Here is a 27,327-nt window from a genome sequence, read left to right as displayed (position 1 = left end):
GCTGTAGAGGTGATGAAGGTGTTAAGTCATGCTCATCATAAGATTCAGGGTCAACTTTTCTTTCACTAGATCAACTTTCATGCATAATGGAAACTAACTGCCTGGCTGGAAAATCAGAGTTTCCACACTTCTGAACTAGATGGTAATTCTTATATGCTGTACACTTGCTGTGTGCCATGTAGGCAACAACACTCCCCTTGACTTCTCTATTGTGGTTATGGACGGCAGTAGTGCAAGACTTCCTCATTAGAGTCCCATTTTTAAAACATCAGCCACCACATTTTGTTTGTTGGATTTCTCCTTTCCCTGCCATGTCATTATGTTTCCAACCTCATGCCCAGTAAATAATGTATAGGAATATGGTGAACAAGATAGTATGTGCAGGGTGTCACATCTGCTCTCTCCTCTCCAAATGCTCATCTTTAAGTGACATATTGATCCAGTCCTTGGCTTTGATGAGGTACCGATTCGTTGTGTTGAGAGTCAGGTCACCGTTTGTAATGATGTAAAGTTCGTTAAGGTCATTCCATGATTAGATCACAGTCTGGCGTGTATGTTTTTGTATGCATGTGCTAAGTTATCGTGTAAGGTCTGTGAGAAGCTTTTTCTTGCCACTTCCAAGTGGACTGGTGAAGTCGCAGTGGCCTGAGCCTTTGCTATGTGCATTTGTTTTTTCCCAAATATCAAATGAAACTCCACAAGATTGAATTGTGGACTGAATTGTTTTAATGTGACTTTCCTTTCTGGTCATCTTTTTTTATTTAAAATTGTTTTGTTTGTCCCTTTCAACTGCCTCTTTTACCAGATTGTTGATAAGGACATCCATTATGCAAAGGAGTAGGTGAAGTTCATCCAGTACAACATGGTGTAGTTCTAATTTTTAAGTACAGGCTCATACTCACAGAAATATTTTTCTTGCATCCTTTTTATTGGGCTAGTTTACTCATCCCCTCTGCGGTATTAAGTTGCAGGAGGAGTGTTGTAATGACCCAGATTAAGTCCATTGTCCATCTGTTGTCTTTGGCTATCTTACACCAAGGACTGCAAATGCCTGTTGGGTGCTATAGCTCTCAGACCCTTTTACAATGGCTGTGATGACATGACATTATCCCCTGCTTTGTAGTAGGGAAAAAGAGAGCAAAATGAAACTTGAATTTCTTGTCATCCTGGCTCCATTCTCAGTGATCACTACAGTCGAACTGTGATTATTCAGGCTCGTTGGGACTAGATGAAATAGTCTGGATAATCGAGGGTCCAGATAATCAAAAATGTGAACATTAATGAAGAACAAAACTGATTAAATTACAAAAGCAACATTTAATTGTGAAACAACACTTATACAAATTGTTTGGAAAGCAATGTGGTCTACATCTTCACTGTTCGCTGTGAACACCTGTACACGTGTGAATGAAGAATTAAAATTAATGAAAAATGATTTCACATTGGCCTAAAATGTTGAGGTAAGTCAATTTATATCAAAGTAGAACTTCATAATATTGTCAACATTGCTCTGTCTTTCCATCCATGATAAACACCTTTAAAAACATTTAACAGCTCTAGAGTTCAAAAAAGTTTTTCTCACAGCAACTCTGAACCAATCAGAACTCATTTGAATGTTCTGTAGTAGTTACGACGTGTGCGAGTGCTGCTTTTGCTCGTTGACAGGAAAGCAAACTTGTTTTTTGGCTGCACGTTTCAATGCTTTATATTTGAAAAGAAAATGGAAAAGAAAAAATATATGAAATGTGAAATACTGAAAAGAAAAAATATATGAAAAAGATCTTGATCATGACTAATAAATATTCATGACAAAATTGGGACTAGAGAAAAAGTTGGATAATCAAGAAATCCAGATTATCGAGGTACGGATAATCGAGGTTCAACTGTAGTTTTAACCGAAGCAATACAGGAGCTCAACTCGGTCGCTGTGAATAAACAAAGTCAAAATATGCCCCTCTCCACAAAACAGTGAATGAATGAACATCTTCCAAAGCTGGTGCCAGTACCACCATCTTAAAATATCTTGAAACAAATGGTGCCACAAGAACTTGACAAGGTTCTGAGTACAAAGAAACAGAAATCAGAACGAGCTGGAATCCCTTAAAATCATGCAGAGTGCCATTGAACAGGCATTTAAAAGAGGAAAACTATCCACTGGGCATTGTGCACTCTAGGAAGTTTCACAACTTGAAAGAAATCCATTGCAGAATTACACCAGCTGCATACTTGGATTAGATGCTCGATCTAATTTGTCCCCTTATCTTTACTAATGAGGTCTCTGAGGAGAGTGTCATCATGAATGACAACCCCCTTTAGGTGCCCAAACGTGTGAACCGCCTGGGCTGCCTCCATGGTCAGCTCCCTAATGTTACAGTGAATTCCTGTTTTCCCTGAAAGATAGAGAAAGAAATCAATGAACCATGCTCTCAAAAATCAGATGAGCAAGACCCAGCCAATTTGGCTTAATCGAAACAGTTTGTTGTTTTAAATATGTGTAAGCCTTCTCAATCCTTATCCTCCTTCATTATTCAAGCATTATCCCTTTTCTGTCTTCCAGTGCCTATACTTTGTGCGAACTCCTTTAATTCTTGAAACTCTAAGCATGTCATCTGCACCTTCCAAAGCGACCAACTACATAAATATATTTCGTTTTACCAGTATTTTCTCTTTCATTATGATAGTGTCAATAACTTATAAAGCCTTTAAAAGGCTATTATCACAAATGCTTCATATTTAAGTAACGTTTTACCCTGCGAGCAGTCAGTTTTTCCTACACCAAGCAAGAGAGAAACCACTTCGAGCAACCGTCTGCTTTTCCATCAAGCAAGTGCAAGTTTTTCATGCCCCACATGATGCATTTCACATCAGTTCCATTTGTTCTCCAGAAGGGTTTGTACAACACCAGTTGAAAGAATGCAAATTTCTGGCCAAAAGTGCTGACAGAAGAATGATCCAGACTTTCGTTGAAGTATTATCTAGTTTGTGGTCTAAATCTAAAACCTAAATGTAAGGCTTTCTTGCCCTTGACAAACAGCAACACAATTTTAACTGGGAGAAACAGAAGCGAACTCAAAGGACTAGAGGAAGAACTTCCAGTGATGTACAGCATAGTCTGCAATCATCAACTTACAGCATAGGTGAAGAAAGAATGTTACCATTAAAAACAAATAAGAAATCTCGTAAAATTAAAATAATGGAGAGAATTCACCTAATTCTAACAGCAAACAAAATAGTGAAATTATAGCGAAACAAACTAAATCTGCTTGAAGTGTGAGCAAAATAATACATAAATGATGGGCTAGAGAGACTACAATAGTCCAGTGATTAACAAGGTCAAAAAAGCTAACCAGTAGTAAACAAACTAATTGATCTTACCTTGCTAGAAGCAAGTTCAACCTTTATCCTCTTCTTGTAATCTTTTCAGTTCGCAAAACTAAACTGAAATACAGGCAACTTAACCACTTCTTCTGTAGTGAAACATGCAGGAAAGGATTTCCTTTGCATAATTTAATTATCCTAAGGTGATAAGCTAAATTTTAGTGTTAAAAATAACTTGATGAAAGGCAACCGCAAAACCCTGGTTCCACTAATGCATTTTAGTAACTGTGGTTATAGCACAACTAAAGAAACATACTTGGGCTGCCTTCAGGACTTCACTCTGCATGGCACTTGGTACTACCAGAAGCTGTTTTGGCTAGCCATCACTGTTGCACACCGTCCTGTACAGCACACCGTCCTCCTCTGTAATGTCATCCAGGTAGCTCACCAGTTGTAAGGCTTCTCCCGTCTCTTGTTTTCTTTCTTCTCGACTAGGCCTCCTCCTTAATTCCAGGTAATGTCTCAGTCTCGCTATCGCTGGATCCTTCTGTAGCATTGCAGCAATCTGGTCCCTCAAGATGGATGGAAGAGAGGTTGCCTGCTCAGCACACATGTTGGCTTGCTTCATTACTCCCAACTCTTCTACACATATAGCATCTTCCAACAATCCCAGCTGCATGTCCTCCGGAACTCTGGTAGTTCAGCGATGTTGGCTAGCATCTCAGCAGTCAGGGTGGTGTTCTCTGCAGTGTCCATCCCAGCATCCTCCTTTCCCTCCGTGCTTCGCTCGCGAGACGTGTCCCATCTAATCCTGCTCAAGGTGGGATTAGTACGACAAGTACAACAGACAAGTACGATCGATGACACATGGTCCCTCTGGCTGGACCAGGTGACCCCCATTCTCCAGCAGATCCTGCAGATGCTCCTTCACCTCTTTGAACTGGTTGGGTGGGATCTGCCTGTGGCGATGATTGACTGGAAGGTCATCCTCTGTGTGGATTCTGTGATGCATGGTGGACGTACAGCCAACTTCCTCCCTCTCTGGTAAATACATTAGCAAACTCTCAGAAGATTCTCTCCACCTCTCTCTTTACTATGGCAGTACCAGGGAAATCATCCAGCAGCACTCCCTTGGGTAGAGTGTTGGTTTTCTGTTGCTGTGCAGCTCTGCAAGGGGTCTTTGAGGATGCCTCCTGGCAGTCTACATCAAGTCCAAAGGACACACCACCTCGTTGCTTTCCATGGAAAATGCCAACTGCTCCCTTGTAATCACCTCTGCTGGTTAGACCATACCAAGGCACATTCTAGGTGTCAGGCTGATCCCTTGACTAGTGGGATTGATCAGCTGGACAGTGAAACATGACTTGGATGCATCTGCCAGTGTAGTCGTGGCTTGTACTTCCTTTAAGGAGGGTACTGAGGGGTTCTACCACAGCATTTGCGCCACATACTGAGCCAGTGACATCCAAACAGCAAGGGTTTCAGCAACCCTTACCGGCCCCTGCTTGCGTGGTCTCTGGTCCTGTGCTTAACCCTTTAAGCCCCACAGGAAACTGATGAAACACAAGCCCCTATTCCCGGAACCCAACCGGCATTGCAGGACTTAAATGACTGATTTTTACCATGCTTAGAATTTTGTCTTATATCTTAAAAACTACAAGGCAAAAGACAAAACACTTAAGACAAAAAATGTTCAGCAACAATTTATCTTTAATTCTAGACTTAACCTACAGCAAACGGTTAATCATGAAGTGAACTGAAGCAAGAGAAACATTGCACAAGTCTGAAAAATGTCATTGTTTACACTGAAATACAATGTTACCTTGCAAAAAAATGGCAAAAAAAACGCTCAAATACTAGCTAAATCCTACTAAATGCGAAAGCATCAATAAATATGTCTATGTACAATAAAATAGATTTCAAGTAATGCCGCAAGTTCTGGTTATTGCGAAGTAAACGAAGCAAATGTTCAATAGGTGAAATTTGAATTTCGCGCGCTTGTGGCGCTTAGCTTAGGTCACCGATGTGATTCGGGAAGCATTCCAAGCAAATCCGCTTGTTGCAGTGCTGGCAACCCATTCTGCAAAACGTTGTCCTCTTTCGTTTGAGGCATCGTTTGCATTGTCCTTTATCAAAAGCAATCGGCCAATGTCCAGCCTCCGTCTGCCCAGAACTTGCTGTTCTTCCACGGCTCGTGAAATCCCCGATAAGGTCCTTCGCAAGTTCGACTCTAAATGTTAGTTGTGTTCTTGAACGATGATTTACGGCCTTTTTCTCCAAGATAAATGCATTGACAATACTTAGATCGACGCAAAACCAAAAAAGATAGCGCCACCATTTCCTTGATTTAGTTCCGATAGCGTAATACCCACGCAACTGATCGTGAAGGTCTACGCCTCCCATGCTCTTGTTGTAACTCTTCACAACGGGAACAGTCGGCACTTGAATAACAGTTCCATCGCGCTGCTTACGGTTTACAGTCTCGTTTCCTACTGGATTACTTTCAGTACTGATAAAGTGAACAACCTTTTTGTCCTTCCAGGTTGTTGCAACGACATTGTTCTTTCGCCTAAACAGCGCCTCTCCTTGCTTCAATCGCTTGATGCGAGGATTGTTTGCCGCGAGATCCTTAGGAAAGTCTTTCCTGTTCGCTCTTGCCGTTGCACATGAATAAATTTGATCCTCCAACAGATCTTCGGCAAGCTTAACAGTTGAGAAAAAATTGTCATAGAAGACATGATGATTTTTCCCAGTAAAGCTCCGAGTTAAATCGTGAACAACACGATAACCCAAGTTTTGTTCGGCGGCGCCATCTTGTCTTTTTCCCGTGTAAACTTGGAAGTCGCAGACAAAGCCACTAGACGCTTCGGCGCAAACCCACACTTTAATTCCACGCTTAACAGGCTTCATCGGCATATATTGTCTCATTCCAAGCCGTCCCTTAAACTTTACCATCGCTTCGTCGACGGATAAATCTTTTTGCGGTCTCAGTTCCATTTTACAACATTGAACGACGCGATCAAGAACAGGGCGAACTTTGAACAATTTGTCATGTCCAGGATCTTCACGAGGAGCTTGATTTGCATTATTATTTAAATGAAAATACTTGGACAATTTGTCAAAGCGATTTCTCGACATCACTTTTTTAACGAAAGGGACGCCAATGAGTGGATCCTCACTCCAGTAAAGGCGAGTTGCAGGCAACCTTTTGATGCCAAACAGCACGTGAAGACCGATAAAGGCTTTCATTTCATCAAGCGTTGTCTCATACCATTCACGGTCGGGCTTCGTAGCGATACATTCCCGTGCATGGCGGTTCGTTTCAGCGACGATTTGCTCTATAAGTTCTTCTGGAAACATCAAATAGAAGAAATCGATTGCAGTTCCATCTTCTGCAACTCCAGAAGTTGGGCCAGTAGCCTCAGTGAATGGGGAGACCTCAACAGGGTTTGAGTTTTCGTTCCACGTTTCTTCTTCGGCTTCTTCCTCTTCAAAGTCTGAAAGGTCTTCGGTAGAAACAGAAGAGACTGAAATATCTGACTCCGAGTCACTCTGATTTCTAGCTTCAAATCTTTCTTGTCTCCAAGCAGCAACAGTTTCTCTTTCTTCTTCGTCAAATCCCAAGAACACGTCCTCTTCAACTTCGCTTTCGCTAGCGGCCGCCATCAAACTTCAGTTGCGATTTTCATCGTGATGCTCAGTGAAAGCTTGTCACGTTTGACACGTCAAATGAAAGCTAAAACTCTTTTCTATTGGTTGAAAAACAATGGAGCAGCCTAGCAACAATATAACAGGTCTTTTGATTGGTCAGAATGAAGGCAGGTCTCAGAGTGCCAAATGGCACTCTCGGGAATAAGATGCAGTCACGCAAGAGTGCCATATGGCACTATCGGGGCTTAAAGGGTTAACTAGGCACCTGCACTCCCTTTCATCTTCAGCAGCTCTGCCCACTGTGGGATCTTTGCAAGTAATGCCCATACCCCTCTTAAATCATCCTTTAGTTGTGTTTGTACCAAGTTTTGGTGTAGTTGTACCCATGGCATTTGTATGTCTTTGCTGTAGAACCATTCTTGGCCTAACGTTGATTGTTTTACTGTCTCTGTCGTGGAAGTCGAAGTCTGTTAGGCCCTGTCCACACGTATCCGGATATTTTTGAAAACGGAGATTTTTTCTCTGTTTTCAAAAAAAATACGCGTCCACACGTAGCGTTTTCAAATCGTATTCGCCCGTGCACACGAATACACTAAAGCCAGGTGAATACGCTAGCTCTCTCTATAGAGCATGCGCTGTAACCAATAGAGCATGCGCTATGGAAGAGACTCGAGCCCACAAAATTCATTTCTTGGCACCATCTTAGTTTGTTTCTCGTCACGGAGGAAATTGAAATAAGGAAGAAATTGAAATAAAAAACAGTTACTGGGATAAATGAACAGCATGGATAAAGAGTATTCAGATCACATGGGTAGGCTAACCACAAGCATGGAAAGGCTAACTGGCTCCATTGCAGAGGGCGTTACAATGCTCAGGCAAATGATGCTTCAGTCAAGTACTATGCCTCTGCATGCCCCTCCACATTTTCCAACACCACAGGCCAGTTATCAGAACATGGGGTACCATAACAATATACCAACACATCCCAGAAACTCAGGACCCAGCATGAGCACTGAGCAATTCTCATACACACAATCACTGTTTTCTAATGATGATTACAACTTTTAATTTACAATAAATCCAAAAGAGATTCAGGTTAATCACATGTAATCCACTACAACACCACCCCAACTGGATTTGTAGATACAGTAGGTTTATTGTTTGAATGTTACTTTACAATATGGAACCAGTAATATGGTTGGGACACAGAAAGTCAGTCTTTGAAAATAATACATTGTTACTGTTTGCTATTAATGCAATTAATTATTTTATAATCAAAATTACAAAATTATGATTACATAAAGAATATAATATAAATGATTCAAGTTTAGAATTCTAAATGCAAATAAATTATTTTGAACTGAAGTTCTCATTCAATCAGTCTTTATTTACTTCACATATTCTACAATTTTTAGATTATTTCAAGAGATTTTGAGTGAAGTAACGGTCCCACAGGAAGCTTGCTTGCATAGCAAGGAACCTAGATAAAATGAATAATTTATTATGATTTTTCATTAGTATTATTATGGTTGCTGAGGTAATTTTAATCAAATAAAAAATACATCAAAATAGTATTTCAAAAACTTCTAAGATTCAGAAGTTATAGTTTAGATAACAAATATATAAACAGGAAACATTTACAATTTATCTAGAGGGTACTATAGTGATTTTTGGGGATGATAATGATATATCAGTTGCAGGTATTTTGGGACTATGTAAAATGTCCTCACACACAGAACAAGTAAACAGGGTGAGGGAGATAAAAAAGTTTCTGTGGTCATAATGGTAAACAAATTTTATTTTATAATGTTAGGCATATGTTAGGTGATTATAATGATAGTAAGATTCAATAATAGTATACTTTAATAATTTTAAACTCAACTCAAACTAATAGGAATACCATGAACTGTGTTTTCTTCTGTGTTCTACATTTTAGCCTGAATTTGCAACTAAAATGCAGGGGATTGAGGATCAATTGGTTTTTGGAATTGGAATTGTTTTAATTTTTAAGAATTTAATTTCTAGTCATCGTGTGAGATTAAAATTGTGTGGGTTAGCATACCCCCACTCCTACAGGAAAAAGGAAGAAAGCTTACAGTATCTTGTTGGCTACCCACACTGCATTCTCCGAAGTCATGAAACAAATATTTCTTTGGCAAATAGTTGCTTTGAACACCAAAATATATTAACTTTTTAAGTCGGACTTGAGCATATTAACTTATAACATCAGGGGAAGGGGGCTTTCAAAAAATGCAAGGGAAGAAAAAAAAACTCTTTGTCCCCCTTCTAGATAGATTATAAATGCTCCTTAGCCAGAGTTATATCACCTTCCATAGCATTATTCTAGCATTATTCTAGCATTATTATATAGCATTATTCTACTTTTCATAATCTTTTGAGAATAATACTAACTTTCAGTCCTTTGATAGGTTAATATTATTCTATATTTTCAATCCACAATGGTTGTTGACAAGCTTGATTAAAATCAGAGGGTCCATGGTAATAGAGCTGATCAAATTATGTAATCGAAGCAGAAACAGAAATGCCAGCATGGGTTCAAATGTTTCCCAAACAAAAACTGTGTGAATTTTTACAAAAATGCTAAGTTTAGGGACTTGTCAGAAATTAAGTGGGAAGGGGGTTGAGAGTTTCAACTGACAATTGAAAATTGTGATCCTCCCTAGCATTAGAAATTAAACTTCCTGACCTTCCCAATGGGCTTGGTCTATAACACTATTAAATATGATGCTTGTTATGAAGACCAAATTTGTGTGACCTTCCCTTTTTTGCCTTCTACTTTTTCATGACCCCCCCTCAAAAATGTAAAGAAGGTTTGACCCTCCCAAATTTTCTACCCCTGCTACAGTATAATTTCAGACAAGTCCCATTTTTCTAGGTGCACCTTTTCCCAAGGAGCAACCTTTAGGGATCAAGATATTTAGTGAGTATCCTCCTTATTTTCTTTCCTTCTTTCTCATTACAGTCTGTTGAGAAGTTATTTGGGGCCACGGCTGGTTGAAAGTGTTTGTCGTAATCTATGGCGGCTGTAACCTTTTCTTCCCCAATTCTCTCATTCTTTAGCTCACAGAAATTGTGTAACACAAAGCAGGCATAAATGATGTAAGACAGCTCATCCAAATTTATATCCATAGCTCTTTTTAAAGCTCCAAATCTAACTTTCAGGTGGCCAAAGGAGCACTCAATTACCATCTGTGATTGGCAGAGGGTCATTCCAAAGTATTGTTCCTGCACAGTGGATCCACCATTTGAGTACTCTTTCATAAGGTAAGGCATGAGGGGGTATGCAGAACCCCTAACAGAAAAACAGAAACAGGATCCTCATCAGGCAGTAACTTGCATTTGCATGGAGGTATTTTCCCATTTTTAACGGATTTATTTAAGCTAGAATTTGAAAACACTCTAGCATTATGGACACTGCCAGGCCACTTTACCACAACATCCAGAAAACGATATTTATAGTCACATGCTGCTTGTATATTAAGGCTGAAGCGACTCTTGCGATTTATGTAGTCAGTGTAGTTTGCAGAGGGCTTCTTTATTTCGATATGTGTTCCGTCTATGGCACCCAGACATTGAGGGAAGCCATAAGTCTTGTGAAAGTTTTGAACCAAATCACGAACCTCCTCTTCAGTGAATGGTAGCTTGATATACTTTCTTCCGAGATGAACGGTAATCGCTTTGCACACTTTTCGGACAATTTTGGATACAACTTGACGGGAATTCCCGAAAGCATTAGCTGTCTTGTGTATTTGACCTTCGTCACTCAAGTAATAAAGGGTGATTGCCACTTGTTTCACGACATCGACTGTCGTTCTCATAACTGTCTTTTCCTTCGATATGTGGTCTCAGCTTTTCTGCCAATGAGTACAGAGAGTCTCTGCTCATTCTAAAGTTCTCCCTCCACTCTTCTGGTACAACACCTTTGTTAACAAAGTTGTCCCACCACGCGCTTGTTTGCCCGGGTCTGATCCAGAACCTTTGTGGTCTAGCTGGCCCTCCTCTGAGGCGTTTAACAGCTGCTGTTTTCAACACAGACAGCGAAAGTAGCCTGATTATACTGAGTCGCCTCCTTGTGTAGTCAGCTTGCAGATCTATATAGGCGACCTGTAATTGTAAGTATGCTATTAGGCTTCAAACAAGCCCAAGCAACAATGAAACGAGGAAAGCTTTAGTGGACCCCATATTGGTTTTAAAGATGCAAACTTTGCGCGGGAAAAACTGGATCTTAAGTATGAGGTCACCGTATTCAAAAACTTCCGTTTCGTCTGTCCACATGAATACGATAAATCTGCGTTTTCAAAAATCTCCACTCTGGAGAGCGTTTTCGAAAACCTCCATTTTCAGTGATCGGAAACGCTGTATACGTGTGGACGGAAGGCTAAAACGGAGAAAAAAGTCCTGTTTTCGAAAACATTCGGATATGTGTGGACGGGGCCTTAGTTTGTACATTTCTTCCCTGTCTGTTCCATGTATTTTTGGAAATTTCACTGTTCTCAACATGATATGATCACTCCAAGTTTTCCCAACCATGTCATAGGTCAATGTGTTTCCTTTGTCTGATTTTATACTGTCATGGTATGGCAAGTTTAAGTTACTGTCAATGTATTGCCATAATGTGGGAGGGGATCCTGTTATTGCATCGAGCTGAACTCCCGCTGAAGTCACATGCTCTTTGTCATATAGGAATTGGAATTGTTCACGCTTAAATCCCACTTGTGTTAATCTCATTTTGTCAAAAGTTTTTATTAACCCTACATCCCGGGGCCTTAAGCTAAATCTCATGTCATCGTACAGAATACGATACCAGTTTGTCTTCCAGTAATCATTTTCCTCTACTACCCTGGGCTTTGTGTTTTCAAAGCGCATCCAGAATTTGCTTTTGAATTTTTTAAAATAATTCTCCCATCCCATGATGGAACATCACTCAAATCTAAATTAAGTTCTGGGGGTCTATAAGTTCCCGCTCCCTGTTTGTCAGTCACGTCAGGCAGTGCATCTGTGTCGTTTTTAGACATTGCTTTTTCTGTAAAAGTAAGTTTCTACCTCTGTTTCAACTATCTGAATCACTGTTGTCAAGGATTCTTCTGTACTGCTTGTGCTTTCTTTGTTTTGAAAATGCACCAGTTGCTGGATTTGGATCTTCTGAAGTTGTTCCAAATGTTGCAAACTGGTGTTCAAGGATTGATTCCCATTGATTGTTATGCAATGTCCCAGCTCGATAAGGCTGAGAAGCTGGATCCTGTCTAAAACCCTCTCTGTGCCATTCTGAGACTGGGATGAATTGTGCTGCAAACTGCTGTTGTAGGTTTGGTTGTTCTTCTGTTTGAATGCTCTCCACCTTGTCCTTCTCCTCTGTCCGCTTATCTGCTTCTGTCCAAACTTGCGAAGGCTCCAAGTATTTATCAATGGTGTTCACTGCTTCTAAAAATAAAGCGAGATTATTTTAGCGTCATAAATTAGCATAAAGTGCGAAACAAAGTTTTGTGCCACTTACCCAGACAGGCGTTGTTTTGATCCTCATCTTCGAAGTCGTGTATTATTTCACCGGTGTCGATTTCTTCCTGTTGTTTTTTCCACCATTACTTGTCGAAGTTTAACCATGCTCTCGGGTCAACTTTTCCTTTGCGTGCATATTTCACTAACCATGGTGCTTTTTTGCAGTAGAATATCTTGCATCTGTTTTTGGAATGCTTTCTTGTCATCTATTTGCGTGCATGTATCCCATGGGAGGCCGTTGTTTGTCATCAGTATGGGTGTTGGGTCAAGAGGTTGATTGGGGCCGTTTTTCACCACTACCATTATTCTTCTGGTTCCTTCTAGCAGTAGTTTCCAACTTTCCGCTTGTAGACTTGCGAATTTCGTTTCTTCTGCCATGATAACTCTTTCTTCAAATGCAGTCTTGGAACATGAAGTTGTTGTTTCCTTGGTAGATTTCTTCTACTTCGTCTTGGTTGAATGCTTTAATTATGCTTCTCACACCATGCTTTTTCCGGCATTTGATTCTCCCGTGAAAATTATGCAGTTAATCTTGTTAGTCTTCTGATCCACAACTTCTGATACTTCTTATATCAAAGATTTCTTCCAGAATTTCGTTCGGGTCTGGAATCCATTCCAAGCCATCCACCTTACCAGCAAACTTGTACTCTCGTCTATCGTCATGTAGCCCTTCTTCTGTGAGAATTGCTTCAAGTGCTCTCCCCGTGCGAAGGTCCTCTTCCAAAAGCTGTTCAGTTTGAAGCACTTCATCAATTGTTGGTCGAAGTTTTGTCTCCTGAAGAACTTGTTGTTCACTAAGCCCCTCGTCTGTGCATCTGTGAGTCGAAATCCATGGACCATCTCATGAGTTGCCTTGGTTTTTGGCTGCGGTACTTTAAGTAGCTCTTGATATTTCCTACCTGCTTCAAGCTGTGTGGTGGCAATTGGTACGTCTGGCACAAGGTCTGGAGTTGCTGATTGAAATATGACTGCGATGCACGGTATTCTCGTCCATTCTTTGTACGGAACGGTCGTTTGATTAATATGTGGTAGTGGTCTCCCTTGCATCCATCTTCTGCCTGTAGGCCATACGATTTCACATCTCTGAAGTGCTTGTACCACAGGAATGTTTTGATGTCTAGATGCTCTGTTATTTGCTTCTCTACTTTTTCTTTGTGCGTACTGTCTCCTACAGCAATACAGAGCTGTGCCAATTCTGGTTCAGGATTGTAGTGGGGGGGACTCCTGACAATTCAACCATTTCTGTAATACTGTAGTTTTGAGCAGGTTTATACTCCAGAACCTGTTGTTTGCTACTTCCCTCTTGTTCCATTTCAGCACATTTTCCATTAAATTTCATTCAAACGTACGTTGTAGTTCCTCCGGTGGCTCGTGTTCCTTCTTGCTTGCTTTTCGGAGTGTTTTTTAGGTCTTTTGGTGCATCTGTTTGGCCACATTGAATTTGTATTGTTGCCCCTGAACAAGCACATACACAGCATCTAATTCCTGTGAGAAGTTTGTTGGTAGCTCCAATTCCTTCACTAACTCCATCAGAAATGTCTTTGATTTGACTCATTGCGTGCAAAGAATCACATTTCTAGTTTGCATGTGTCTAGTTTTATAGGTCATTTCTGGCGCCAAATCTATTTGCAGAAACCTTAAGCCCCCAGGCTAGCTAGCTAGACAGCTATTATATTACCCACCTCCGCACGCTGATGTAACACAAGACTGACTGAACACAAACGAGCCATGAGAAATGGTGATGCCAACAATCACATTGCTGTACATCATCAACTGACAAACCACAACATTGACTGGGACTCTGCTCAGTGCTTAAACTACAGTACAAAATATTTTCAGTGACTGACTGTGGAAAGCTAGTACACTAACCTAGAACAAACGCCTCTTAACAGAGGTCAACAACTACAAACGACTTATCCATGATGGAAACGAAACCGACAAACGGACTTCTAACAGACAGACCTAATTTGAGTAAGAATGGATGGACCAAAAACCGACGAATTTGACTAACAATAGACGGATCAAAACTGACCAATGACTGATGACAAACTTAACACAAGTCAGCCAATACCATCATGGCTAAACTAACCAATCATGTTCAACGGACCAGACTTATGACATCATCAACTGACAAACATTCACTTGACTCTGAAGATGACTTCCACTCAGGTTGTCGAAACATTAGTCACCAACAACAGTTCTTTTCAGAGCTACCGTGACCCACACTATTACATTATATGAACTATAAGTTTATTAATAGATGATGCATCTGTGCAAACTTCAAGGAGATTCAGGACTGTGTGGAGTCTTTGAAGACAGTTGTTCAAGGCCTTCTTTTCCATGTTACTTGATTTTAAGCCGACATGTGTTTTGACAAGAACTTCTATTTCAATAACACACCCAATTGTCACCTCCATTACATAGTAGCAAAGGTTTTTGGCTGAAAAGCCAGGGGAGTCACACTGGCCATCACCACATCAGAAAGCTGCTCACTGGCAAATTGTGCCCACAATTCTTCTCTCATGTTTTGCCACCACTCATCAATTACAGGGGCATAGTACAGTTTCTGAACTCTTTGAAAAGTTGAGGCTGAAATGAATTCAAGTCCTAGGTGCTTTGCAAAATTTTCAATTTTTTAGAAAAATGTTTCCTTATATAAGAATTGTGGCTACAGGTTAGAGATTATTTGACATGATGCCATTCACATCCCCTGATGTACAAAACCTTCCTTTGTGCCCTGCTGGACATTTCCATCATATTATTGCACAAGTACCCAACAGTGAGTATTCTAGTGTAGTCTGGTGAATGCACCCTGAATACTTGCATGGGCCTGCAAACTGCGGCAGTAATAAATCCAATGAGTAGATTACTTTTATTCCCTTAATATGACCAAGTTCTTCTGTATGCAGAATTTCTTCTTTTTTTGAAAAGCGTTTGCAAGGGCCATACTCATGCTGATGCTTTGGTATTGATGACTGGCTCATGTACTCATTACCTGTCTGGGTCCACACTAATTCTGAACCTGAACTTGGTTTATCTGGCTCCGTATTACTAGAAGTTGGTGTCTGTAGTACTGCTAAGCTTCCATTCTCGACAGGCACGGCTACGACTTCAGTAAACTCCATTATAGATGTCTCGTCCAATTCATCAACTTCACTCGCACAAACATAGTTCCCTTCACTAGAAATGTGAAAAACAGAGTGTTAGGAACAAAGATTTCTCACAGTCAAACATTCTACATTCTTCTATTACTGACCCTTCGACCTATAAGTGCAATTTGTGCATTTGAATAACAAACAAAATACAAAAAGTTTGTGGTGTCTACAGCTTTTAAAACAGGACAAGCTATCAACAATAAATTGTCCTCATTCAACAGATCAATTCACTACTCAAATATTGTCATGACAGCCCCTGCATCTGTTAACTGCACAAACATATATCCTGCATTGTGTAGCTCGAAGCAAATTTGGTAACAACTTTGCATAAGAAATAATGTTTTAGTTACCAAATGAATTCTCGTACTATTAATGTGTCAAGTAACAAGCATTTCTGCTTGGTTTTGCAGAATATTGTTGACTAAAATTAATATTACTGATTTTTATAAATAATCCTGCAGGAAGAGTGTTATTCATGTAGGTATTTCTTCATCATAATTCAAAACCTCAGATTGCAGATTTCTACTAAGTGGTTGGAATTCACTATCATCACTCTCACGCTCATTGTCTATGAAAGTCAGGTCCTCATTGAGTAGCTTAAGGCCATCTTCTCAGTCACTGACATTACAGGAAAAAAAACACAACAATGTACATGTGGTTAATTCAATGCCTCTGAATGCATTGCTTAAAAATTTTAGTACCTAGTCAATAGTGAAGTAGAAAAGTATGGCCATGGAAGAGAAAATCCCAGACACACCATTGTTATTGCTTACAAACAACAGAACAAACTTTCCACAAAACAAACAATAGCTCAAAAAAGCTGTCCATCGTCAAACCATGCCTGACTTACACTGTCACATGCCCAACCAATTATTTACAACTACACGTATGATTGGACAAATTTTCTACCAAATTCTTGGACAAATTTTCTGTAATTTTCTGTAATTTTCTGTAATTTTGGTAAACAATCATGGTAATAGATAATAACTTAAAAAGCACTAAAAAACATCCAACCACACTTCTACTGTGTCTGGCAAAAATGGTGACTTGATCCCACATGCTTCTTCAAAATATTGATCAATCTATCCAATACACAGTTTGATACATAATATGCTCATTTTTTCCCATAGATCAGCCAGTGGAAATTGATATTTATTTGATCTGACTGTATTATTTCCCCCGTGGAAGCTCTTTACGCTAACTCCTATGGAAAAATCAAAAGCAGAAAGAAGTCCTTGGGTAAAGAAAACGAAAAAACCGGCATAAAGAAGAAAGAAAGAAAAAGCTCCATATTGTCAAGGAAGGAAAAAAAACCTTGCCGAAAGCGACAAAGGCTCTTGGTTTGGCCAAACACCTTCAACAATCTCGGCATCTGCTGAAGATCTGGAGCGTTCGAATATCCTTGGATCAAGTAGCTTAAAAATCAAAGTCAACGTCAGTGCAGGCTGCGAACAAGATTCTTTGGCATGTGACGGAAATGAAACCTACCCAAGGGAACTCATTTCAGCAGTAAGAGTATTTCTTAAACTGTCTGTCGATTCCTTAATGTCTTGTTTTTCAGCGGTACATTTTCTGCCTTTAACCTTTTTGGTGCGGGTTTTGCCTTTGCTTTGCCTTTGGCATCTTTGCCCACATTATGTTGCCATCCTGAATTGAACTCCACTGAGTGAGATAAAAAAAAAATGTTGCAATGCAATGCTTTTCCCGGGAAATCTTGAGCTATTGTCATAGACACTAGGAGGTCCCATTGTTCCATTGGTTTGCGGTTTTATCAAGCATGAGCTCGAACCTGGAACCACTCGATCCATCCACATGTGTAACTTGTACTGTCTCATTCAAATCTTTTATGTCGTATACAGAAGTGAGCATGTCTGATATACCTTTGTTCGTCATCACTTTAATTTCAAAGATTGTGTTTTATCAATAGTAATCACAGTCACAACTTAAAGTTTGGTTTCGTCAGAAATACGCATACAGAGCTCGTAATAAAGGGCTTAACTTATATGTACTGTTTCTGTATAGACTATTGTCAGCACAACATACCCCTGCAATTTATGTGATTCACACACTAGTATTAAAAAAAACCAGCTTGATGGTTTCATAATAGAGGTTCTTAGATATGCAGCTAATACCAAGACACTGCTTTAATGTTCTGGAAAATTTGGCATAGCCATGAGCAGTTATAAATAAACGGCATGCAATGCATGCAGAAGCGATGATGTGTATGTGCTATTTCTAAAATTGTTCCAAGAAGATTGGAACATAAACAGACAGGCTGGTGGTTGAACTTAATTAAAAGTAAAAGTAAGGTACAACCTGTGTGGGACCACTCTTTTGTGACCAGTACTTTGTTTTCCCAGGACTGACATAGCTCTCTTTTGCAAACACCTTTTTCATGATCACTGCTCTGGTATGGCTCTTCCCTCCAGTTAGCTGCCAAAGCAAACTTTTGTTTTACATCCTACTCTGACTCCTTGTTTTTGCTGCTTTTTCAGCTATTTCTTTTAGTAATTTGGTTCTGTCGTGTTTAGATAGCTTATTGCGCGCCACATTGCATGAATAGGTCAATTGTTTACTCTCGCATTACGGGATGTGATGCATGCTAGTATTGGTCCCAGCATGATGTTCCTTAGCAACCGATCAACAAAACAACCTCAGGAGGCTAAACTAAGTCTTCAGGCCTATTGATCAGCAGAAATAAATTCAATATGGTGGAAAAACCGGCACGAAGGATTTTATCGACTGTTTTATTGATATTTGCTTGAAGTTTTCCTTTCCAGACACATTTTATGCAAAAAATATCATGAATGGAGTGGCATTCACAGGCAAATTTCTGTTTTATGAAACAACAAAAGGCCTGTTTTCCCCAAAACTTGGCAGGCACTTTCGTAGGGTAATAACAAAGAAATGTGTGGTTGGGGGAAGAGACTAATGCAAGTGATAAAATGTGTGAGTCCCTGGAAGTTACCGTATTTTCCCGTGTATAAGTCGACCTTTCAAGACCTAAAAATCAGTCCAAAAATTCGCCCTCGACTTATACATGGGTCAAAACTTGAGATCCAAGCGCCAGTCAAATAATTAGCATAATAATTGTCTTTCAATGTTAACAAACATGTGATAAGCGGCAGCACAGTTTACAACGTACGTTCGCTTAGCGATCTGTCTCTCCATATCAGAGCTTCAAGTTAAAATGCATCAACATTTACTCGTTAAATTTTAACCTGGATCTTGTAGACACTCACTGGCTCAATTTTGTCATAAAGAACCAATATTTTTCCTTTAAATAAAGCTGTAGTAAAGCCGCTCGGAGAAAATATCTTTCGCGCTTGGAACTTCTCTGCTTGGTAACCTGGCATGATACGAGTGCGAGGACTTCTGTACCAGTACTTGACCGATTTCAAGGCTTGACTACCAAGTTCCCAACACACGCTTTGCACTTTGTTTATGGTGTTGTTCTGAAAGTCGTGAGCTTCTTTGGTGTTTTGCCTGTCTTATAAAGCCACTTTTAATCTCTTTGCACTTAAAAAGGCTTGTTTGAAATCCTTTCGTTTGATTTTTGTGAGCATTTTACAAAAATTATCATCGAAAAGTCTGCATGCACATGTGTTGCTAAACTGGGTAAAACGCTCGTATACGTGCCATAATAAGCTTTAAAACTACGCATTGAAACATGCTGGGATTTGTTTACATATCTGTGGTAGCTGAAAGATAATTTTAAGAAATACAAGATAAGTTTTCCAAGAAATTCTTACCTGGAAATTAAGAAAATCTAGTTTTTGGCCTCAAAAATTGGGGGTCGACTTATACACGAGATCGACTAATACACGGGTAAATACGGTAATTTTTAGTCCTGCTGCAATAACTTCAAGGATTTTTCAATAAAGGTCTTCCACAACCACAGAAAACTTACTTCTATTTATATTTATGCATTTACATTTTTGCTTTTGGACTTTTCTTGAACCATTAAGTACCCCACCAGGAGGTCTCTGACACATAAAAAACAGGTTATGTTTTGTGTACCATACAAGTTTGTGAATATTATTTTGAAGCCTTTAAAGTGTTTTGGGACATACTGTGAACTGCATTTTGCATTTAAAATGACCAAAATTAGCCTGAGCAGGTACCTTAAATCAGGTTTTTCTCAAAATTTACCCTATGACCCCACCTCAAAATTTCAGGAATTAGTAATTGGCTCTGGTTTAATATTCATGCAAAGTGAAATAAAAATCTGTAAGACAGATTCTTTGCAAACTAAGAATATGTGAAATTAAAAATAGCTGAAAATCAGTCTTACAGATTTTTTTAAAATTTTGGCTCAAAACGTGATTCACCCCTATGAATCAACTGTAAAAATTTCATTGTGGGTTGTACAGTGGGTTTTCAAGCGATCCTTGATCAGACTGGCTTTTACAACCTTGGATGAGAGTTGAATTGCACATGCCCTTTATTTAAGCATGCGCACATGTGACGCCATGTATCACCTGCAAGAAAGCCAGAGTAAATTAGGCCCATTTCAGACATCATGCTTCTGTTGTGCTGAACTAAATTTAGGAATTAAGTTAGACAAAAGCACAGCAGAAGCACGGCATCTGAATCAATCTTTTGAATTAAGTATGGCAAGCAATTAATTGCGACAAGCTCTGCTGTGCTACACAACTCTGGCACGGCAGTGATTCAAATGTTGTGCTTCTGTCATGCCAAACAAAATTCATAAATTACATTAATGTATTTTGGCAAGATTTTGTTCTACGGGGAGTTAGGAGGAGAATTGTTACGAGGCATCAGTAAATCCTGAATTTGGTTCTTTTTTTTCGTATTTTTTTTGGCCCTAGGCTTAAACACGTGTTTGAACGGATTTTGGAAGTATTGCTAGGTATACCAAAGTGATTCAACGCCTTTGAAGTGCTGAAGTGGTTTTCATTTTTTCTTAGGGTTACTTGCATCATTTTTGCACGCTCGATTAAAGGGGAACTTAGGCCTATTTTAAGAGAATTTTATATCAATAATATTACCTGGAGTATTTTGGTTGGCATAAATCTTACCCACGTGAAATATTTTTATTAAAAAATCGATCCAAAGTTTCGTGAATGACCCGCCATCTTGATTTTGGAATGCGGGAGCTGAAATGGTCAGTGGAATGTCGACTGACGTCATATCGTGAAACACGATTGCCCGAAGTTCACGTGCTTTTCAGTCGCAAAACTTTAGTAGCTCAGCTCATGAAATATTTATGTAGTTTTGTTTCCATATAATCTCGCTGTGGAATAGTGATAATGGTCCACTGCTGTGTGCCTGGTTGTATTAACCATTCGTCTAAGACTTCTAACATTAGTTACCATCGCATTCCCAATGATAAAGGATTACAAAAAGCCTGGTTAGCAAGGATCAGAAGGGATAATCTTCCATTACAAAACTGTTATGTGTGCAGTGAACATTTCACTGATGATTGCTTTGAAACGGACTTGAAAGCACAGTTAATGCCCGAGCTAAAGGTCAAAAGACGTCTTAAACGTGATGCAATACCCTTGGTGTGTTCTTTTGGGCCTGAACCGAAGAAACCTAGAATAAGTAGTGAGAATCATGAGAGCCAGCAGCGAGCAGAAGAGTTACGACAAAAGGTGAGTGTCGAATATTGAACTCAGACTTGTATTTTTCTCAAATGTAATAAAATTTCCTGAACTAAAATTCTTGTCTAGTAGTCTTGTCTCCTTTATTTCTTCAAATGGTACTATCCTCATCAGTCGATCGATTAATGGTGAAGTGTTACGTAGTGTATTTACACTAGTTGTATTAATTTGATTGCTAGGTGGCATTTTCTTGTTCTTACGATATTTTGAGCTGTGCTGCAAAGCACTGGTTGTATTGATTTGGTGGCTCTGACTAAATAAATTCTCAGTCAGTGAGTACCTCGGTATGCATTTTAAAACGTCAAATTCTTGTTCTTAAGACTTTTCAAGCTGTGCCACAAAGCACTCAACCAGAAGGAGCTTGCATCATTATCGAAGAACCAGCTGAGTCAGCCAGTTCAATGGCAACCAGCCCAGGGAATTTAAGTGTTTCTTTGCAAGATGTGAGTACTCAGTGTTGTGTGGGAGCAAGGTTTGTGATCACTCGTTCTGAGTACACACAAACCAATCCAGTAGTTTCAACACCAGTGCCACAGCCAGTCAAGACTTTCACTGATACTGGGACACAGGTTGAGATAATCAGGGAATCTCCTGATGGTGCGAACCCTTGCCCTTCTGGTCACAGTAGCCATGTAAAAGATGAAAAGGAAAAAAATTGTGGGGGAATTTACCCTGGCTTTCGACCTGTTGATTGTTATAAATTTGACAAAAAGAAACAGGAATCTGAAGAAAATATAAACACTGACAGTAAACCAAAGAAACGTACCCTGTTTGAACAATTCTATCCATCAGGTGAGGAGTCCCCAATTGATCCACCACTGTCTCCCTTGGTTGTGAATGATGATGATGATGATGATGAGGAATACAAGTGTGAAATGACTGATAATGTAGGTTCATCTTCAGATGACACAGATTATGAGTTAGATTCAGAAGGACACCCTGAGCAAAAATTCCTGGTTTTTGAGACATGCCTAAAGTTACTTCTAAAATTCTGTTCAAAATGTGGTGGAACCATTTTTGAATCCACTGAAACAACTAGTGGCAGTATGTTTTCAGTGAAAATGCTGTGTGTCAATAACCATCTGACTTGCTGGAATTCACAGCCACTGATAAAAAGTATTGCAGCAGGTAATTTACTCTCCTCAGCTGCCATTCTGTTTAGTGGCAATACATTTTCTCATATTGTCCAGTTTTCATTCTTCCTAAATTTTAAGTTCTTCAGCCATACCACATATTACAATATACAAAACAAGTATTTTTCCTGTGGTACACAAAGCCTGGAAACAGGAAAGGAGTTCAGTATTAGATGAAGTTAACAGGAAAGGGCCAGTCAATTTGATTGGGGATGGAAGGTGTGACAGTCCAGGTCACAATGCCAAATATTGCACATACACTATGATGACAGATGAAGGAAAGGTGGCAGCATTCAATGTTGTACAGATAACAGAGGTAACTTCATCTAATGTGATGAAAAAGGAAGGGTTCAAGAGGTGCATTCACGACCTTGCCAGAGAAGAAGTCACCATAAAGAGAAGTGCCACCGACCACCATACTTTCATCTCAAGTTCCATTAAAAAGGACCATGGTGAAATTGACCACCAGCATGATGCTTGGCATTTGTCAAAGTGGGTGATAAAAAACTTTCCAAGAAGGCTAAAGTGAAAGGATGTGAAGATCTCCTTCCATGGATCCGTTCAGTGTCGAACCACATGTGGTGGTGTTCTGCAACATGTGATGGCAATGCTGAAGTGCTGAAAGAAAAGTGGCAGTCCTGTTTCATGTGACAAACAAACACAAGTGGAATGGCTACACCCACTTTCATGAGTGTTGCCATCCAAGACTGACCAGTGCTCAGATCAGGAAAAGGAAGTAGCTGAAGCCTGATACCCCTGCCTATGTTGCCCTTGAGGAGGGGGTGTTCAAGGACATTGAGAAGCTGACTGAATTTTGCCACACTGGAGAGCTTGAGGTGTATCACTCTGAATATTTGAAGTACTGTCCAAAGCGTGAGCATTTTTCACACAAAGGCATGGTGGCACACGCACAACTCACAGCACTCGATCACAATGCAAACTGTGGAAGAAAGCAGGCAGTCATCCAATCTGGGCCACGTGCTGGTGAAGCCAGGTGCAAGGTTAGCTTCCCAAAGGCACAGTGGGTGGCTAAGCCAATAGAAGAAAAAAAAAAGTCCTATGCACATGTTATGGTTTTGATGGACACTGTTACCAATGCCTGTGAAACCGGTGAAGTTGAAATTGAACCTGAAGCACACCATCTCCCCAAAAACATCTCAGGGAGTGCACCTCCAAGAAAACAAGAACTTTTCCATAAACACCGGACCAGGTTTAACCGATAAAAACCCTACAATTTGGCTGCACGAATGTGGACTAATTTGCATGCAACTGTGATCAAGTACAACTCAAATGAATGAGAGTCGTTAATTACAGCTATTGTTTCCCAGGGGAATCAGTGATCTCTGCACTGAAGGGATTTGGATTGTTTTGACATGACATTTTATCATCCATCATAATATAGATATGACCCTGGGCACGCTCTGATTGGTCAAAAACCCAGTTTTATCTGAGTAACATAGAAAAAGTGTGCTTTATTGTTTTTCGCCCCATCACCTCAATATCATAAGGCAAATAAAGAAGGCTAAGCCATGTGTTACACTGTGATAAAATACTCCGGACATTTGAACACTCGAGAAATGTAGAAAACACTATTCACCTATGGCTCATATTCTCTACATTTCCCTTGTGTTCTAAAATGCCTGTCATCTTTTATCACAGTGTAATACATGGCTTAGCCTTCTTTATTTGTAAAATAAAACCAATCCCCCCGCAAAGTCAAAAAAACAATTAGCATTTGTGTATGAGGTAAAAGACAGAAAATCATTTCCTGTTTTTACAAACAGTAGAACATGTATTTTAATCTTTGTTTCTTTGTGGGACTTTCCCTAAGAAATTATATAATTTGTTTACAAAACAACAATGACTTTGGATGACTGTAGATGTCCTAATGGTTAATATTATTGGTTTTTACCAAAAAAAATCAAATTTAAAACATAGAGTCAAAGCACAAAGGGTGCATAATTTTTTTGTCACCATATGAACCTGCTTTTTCTTATTTATCTGGAAAATGAAAACCCTCGAACTGGAAGTCATCTTCAAATTCTGGTGGAGGAAAGTGTGCTCTAATGCAACACACTGCACATGATGGCAAAGGGACTCATTTCTTTGCCAAGAATACCCCAGCAGCATCTGACAAGTTGACGATAGGCTATGTGCCTGTTAAGTTTATGTTGGGGACCTCCATAGGACTGAGAATATTGCTGCTTATATTGGTACCAGGCTGTCTGCAGCACCCATCTGTTGAGACAAACAGCTTGGAAAACAGCTTGGAAACCTGGATGCTGAGTTATACAAACTGGGGTTTCAGCAACCTCCCCCATCTCTACTGCGTGACTGTTTTTGTCGCACATTTGAGGAAACTCTAAACAGCACGTACATTCCTCATTTCTGTTCAGTATTTGGCAATTTCCACATGTACACTTAAAGTAAAGAAGCTTTGTTTGACTCGGATTTATTGCACACTAAAAACATAACCAAACTTTTCGGGATAACTAAGAAGGTTCTTTATCATTTAATGTCTGAGAATCTGGCCTAGTTATAGGTATGCAACAGATTCTGTCAGTAATATTTTCTTTGTAAATTAAAAGGGGGCTGCAAACCTATCCTTTTGAAGAAGAATAGCAGAATCTAATCTGATATAACATTTTTGCGTTCTGATTGTGATAGAAAACAGCCTTACATGCGTTTTTCTCTGATTTCTAAACAAGAACCAGAACCACTTGGAAGCTCAAACACCGCTCAGTTTGTCAGCACTAGAACAAACCAAACATACAGGTTACTAATAACTAAATTAAAAGTTATTTGTTTCATTTCAGAGGTAACGATGGCAATCGTTCCTTTTCTAAAAAAAGTAGGTTAGCTTAAAAATTATGTTTCATAATCTTGTTACGGTTCTACAATAAATGGAGTATATTGTGTTGTTGATAGGAACTGGGATTCAATATTACAGAATCGTGGTACAACCAGCTTTACTCCAGGAGGGTGATTTTAAACTGGTTTAGTAAGGTCTAAAATATAGCTTAGCAGTGGATATTGCCTCTCTAAATGCTTGTGAGATCACAATAGCTATGAATAAAACGGACAAAAACATGCAAGAGCGACTTTAGTTTTATTTTTATTTTATTGTGTTTGTTTACAATTCTCAAGCACATGAGCGTTTGATCTTCACAGCATCTCCAAAACATCAAACACTGTTTAATTCATGGTGTGCCACGACGATTCAGTTAAATTGCATTGCTTAAGTTAGAAAATATATCTAGAAACTCTCACCAGTCTGAATTTCTGGTACGAGCATTTTCATCGTCGTGTTGATGCTCCTCTTCTAATTCTCCTTCTACACCTTCGTTGGAAGAAAACTCTGGTTCGAACTGGTACGGCAGAATCACATTTTCAGGCATATTTTCATCGTCAATAGAAAGACTTGATTGAGATGAATGCGAAGTGGTTTCGTCGTCAGACGTTTTGAAGCGGCTGAAACTAAACTAGCTCAATATACTCAGTTCAGCTCGCTAAACTCCCCAAGCAGAACAAAAGTGAAGCAATGTGGCATCACGATCTGGCGTCACATCTTAATCCGCTGGTCGTTTAAGCTCCCGCGATGAAAAGGAACATGGCGGGTGCAATCTGAAGCTTTGGATGGATTTTTTCATAAAATCATTCATCGTCAATATAAATTATTGCTGTCAAATTGATCCATCCTATGTTAACATCAATACAAAAAATAGTTAAAATTAGCCTTGAGTTCCCCTTTAACACTGACAGCAAATGTTTGGCTGAGTTTTGTTTTCATAAGAATGATGTTCCTGTCCTTTTAGAGACCTTGCAGCTCCCTCAGTCTTTCACTGTGATGGAGTAGAAGTGCTTTGTATGAAACTGAGACAATTTCCTTACCCATGCAGATACAGCAATTTAATTCCACAATTTGGTCGCCCAGTTGCAGAGCTGAGTATGACATTCAACCTTGTGATGGATACAGTTTATCAAGAGCACAATCACAGACTAACTCAGTGGAATAATATGTTTCTAAACCCTCCACTTCTTGAAAGCTATGCCCATGCGATTGACTCAAAAGGAAGTCCATTATGCAATTGCTTTGGTTTTATAGATGGAACAGTAAGGCCAATTTGTTGACCCGACCAAAACCAGAGGGTCGTTTATAATTGACATAAGCAAGTACACGGTCTCAAGTACCAGTCTGTTGTCTTACCTAATGGCATGATAGCCAACATGTACGGCCCAGTAGGTAATTGTTTTAATTTAATTTGTCGTTTTTTTCTCTTTTGGGAGGGGGAGATTTGGAAGTATTATACCCTGACTTCACTGAAGTAAAATACTCATTAATCTGATCTCTTTAAGAGGGTAGAAGGCATGATTCAGGTATGCTGGCTGATTCTGGTCTACTTTGCAATCTGGAGCAGCATGCCTTCTCCACAACAAGAGAACCAATGGCCCTTTGAAAACTGCTGAAAATTTTGCATCTGCTGTTGTTGCTGCTTAGTTTGTTCTAGCAAGATTTTCTTTATATCCTGATGTTGTTTTCTTGAGTGATCTTCCCGTTTACCCTCGACTTCAACTGGTTGCTTTTGCAGCTGCAATTCTTGCTCTTTCCACTTCTGAACAAGATAATTTTTTTTAACAAATATGCAATTGTGTCACCTCCACTTCTACGAATTTTGTGCTTTAGTTTCACGTTCTCCTCTTCATTCTGTTACCTTGTCTGTGTTCTGCCCAAGCTTTCCATTTCCACTGCTTTTGCGTTGTCAATTTTCTTATGGTCAGTTTCCTCGGTGTCTCCAGCTGCACTTTTTTTTTCAATTCCACTTGCCTTCTCTTCGTCTTTCATCTTTGCTTTAAATTTCTCACTCAGCAGTCTTTATCTCTTTCTAACAGCACACGTACTGACTTCGATTCGGGGAAACTTAAGGC

General features: G+C 39.6%; 1 long non-coding RNA gene and 1 pseudogene across 1 annotated transcript in view; both read left to right on the top strand.

Annotated features, from left to right (window-relative positions):
• LOC149099633 (uncharacterized) overlaps positions 1 to 19,183 on the top strand; it is a 62,372-nt gene extending 43,189 nt beyond the window's left edge. The window contains exons 2-3 of the long non-coding RNA XR_016203838.1: positions 10,153 to 10,254; positions 16,772 to 19,183. This is a non-coding gene — a long non-coding RNA (uncharacterized LOC149099633). The remainder of the gene's footprint in view (positions 1 to 10,152; positions 10,255 to 16,771) is intronic.
• Positions 19,184 to 20,204: 1,021 nt separating this feature from the next.
• LOC149099632 (uncharacterized) lies at positions 20,205 to 24,129 on the top strand (annotated as a pseudogene).
• The last annotated feature ends 3,198 nt before the right edge of the window (positions 24,130 to 27,327 follow it).

Source organism: Orbicella faveolata, unplaced genomic scaffold (genome assembly GCF_042242905.1).
Source record: "Orbicella faveolata isolate gen_17 unplaced genomic scaffold, um_ofav_v1 contig_46, whole genome shotgun sequence".
NCBI classification, from domain to species: domain Eukaryota; kingdom Metazoa; phylum Cnidaria; class Anthozoa; order Scleractinia; family Merulinidae; genus Orbicella; species Orbicella faveolata.
The sequence above is the reverse complement of the archived record's forward strand: the minus strand, read 5'-3'. Positions and strand labels throughout refer to the sequence as shown.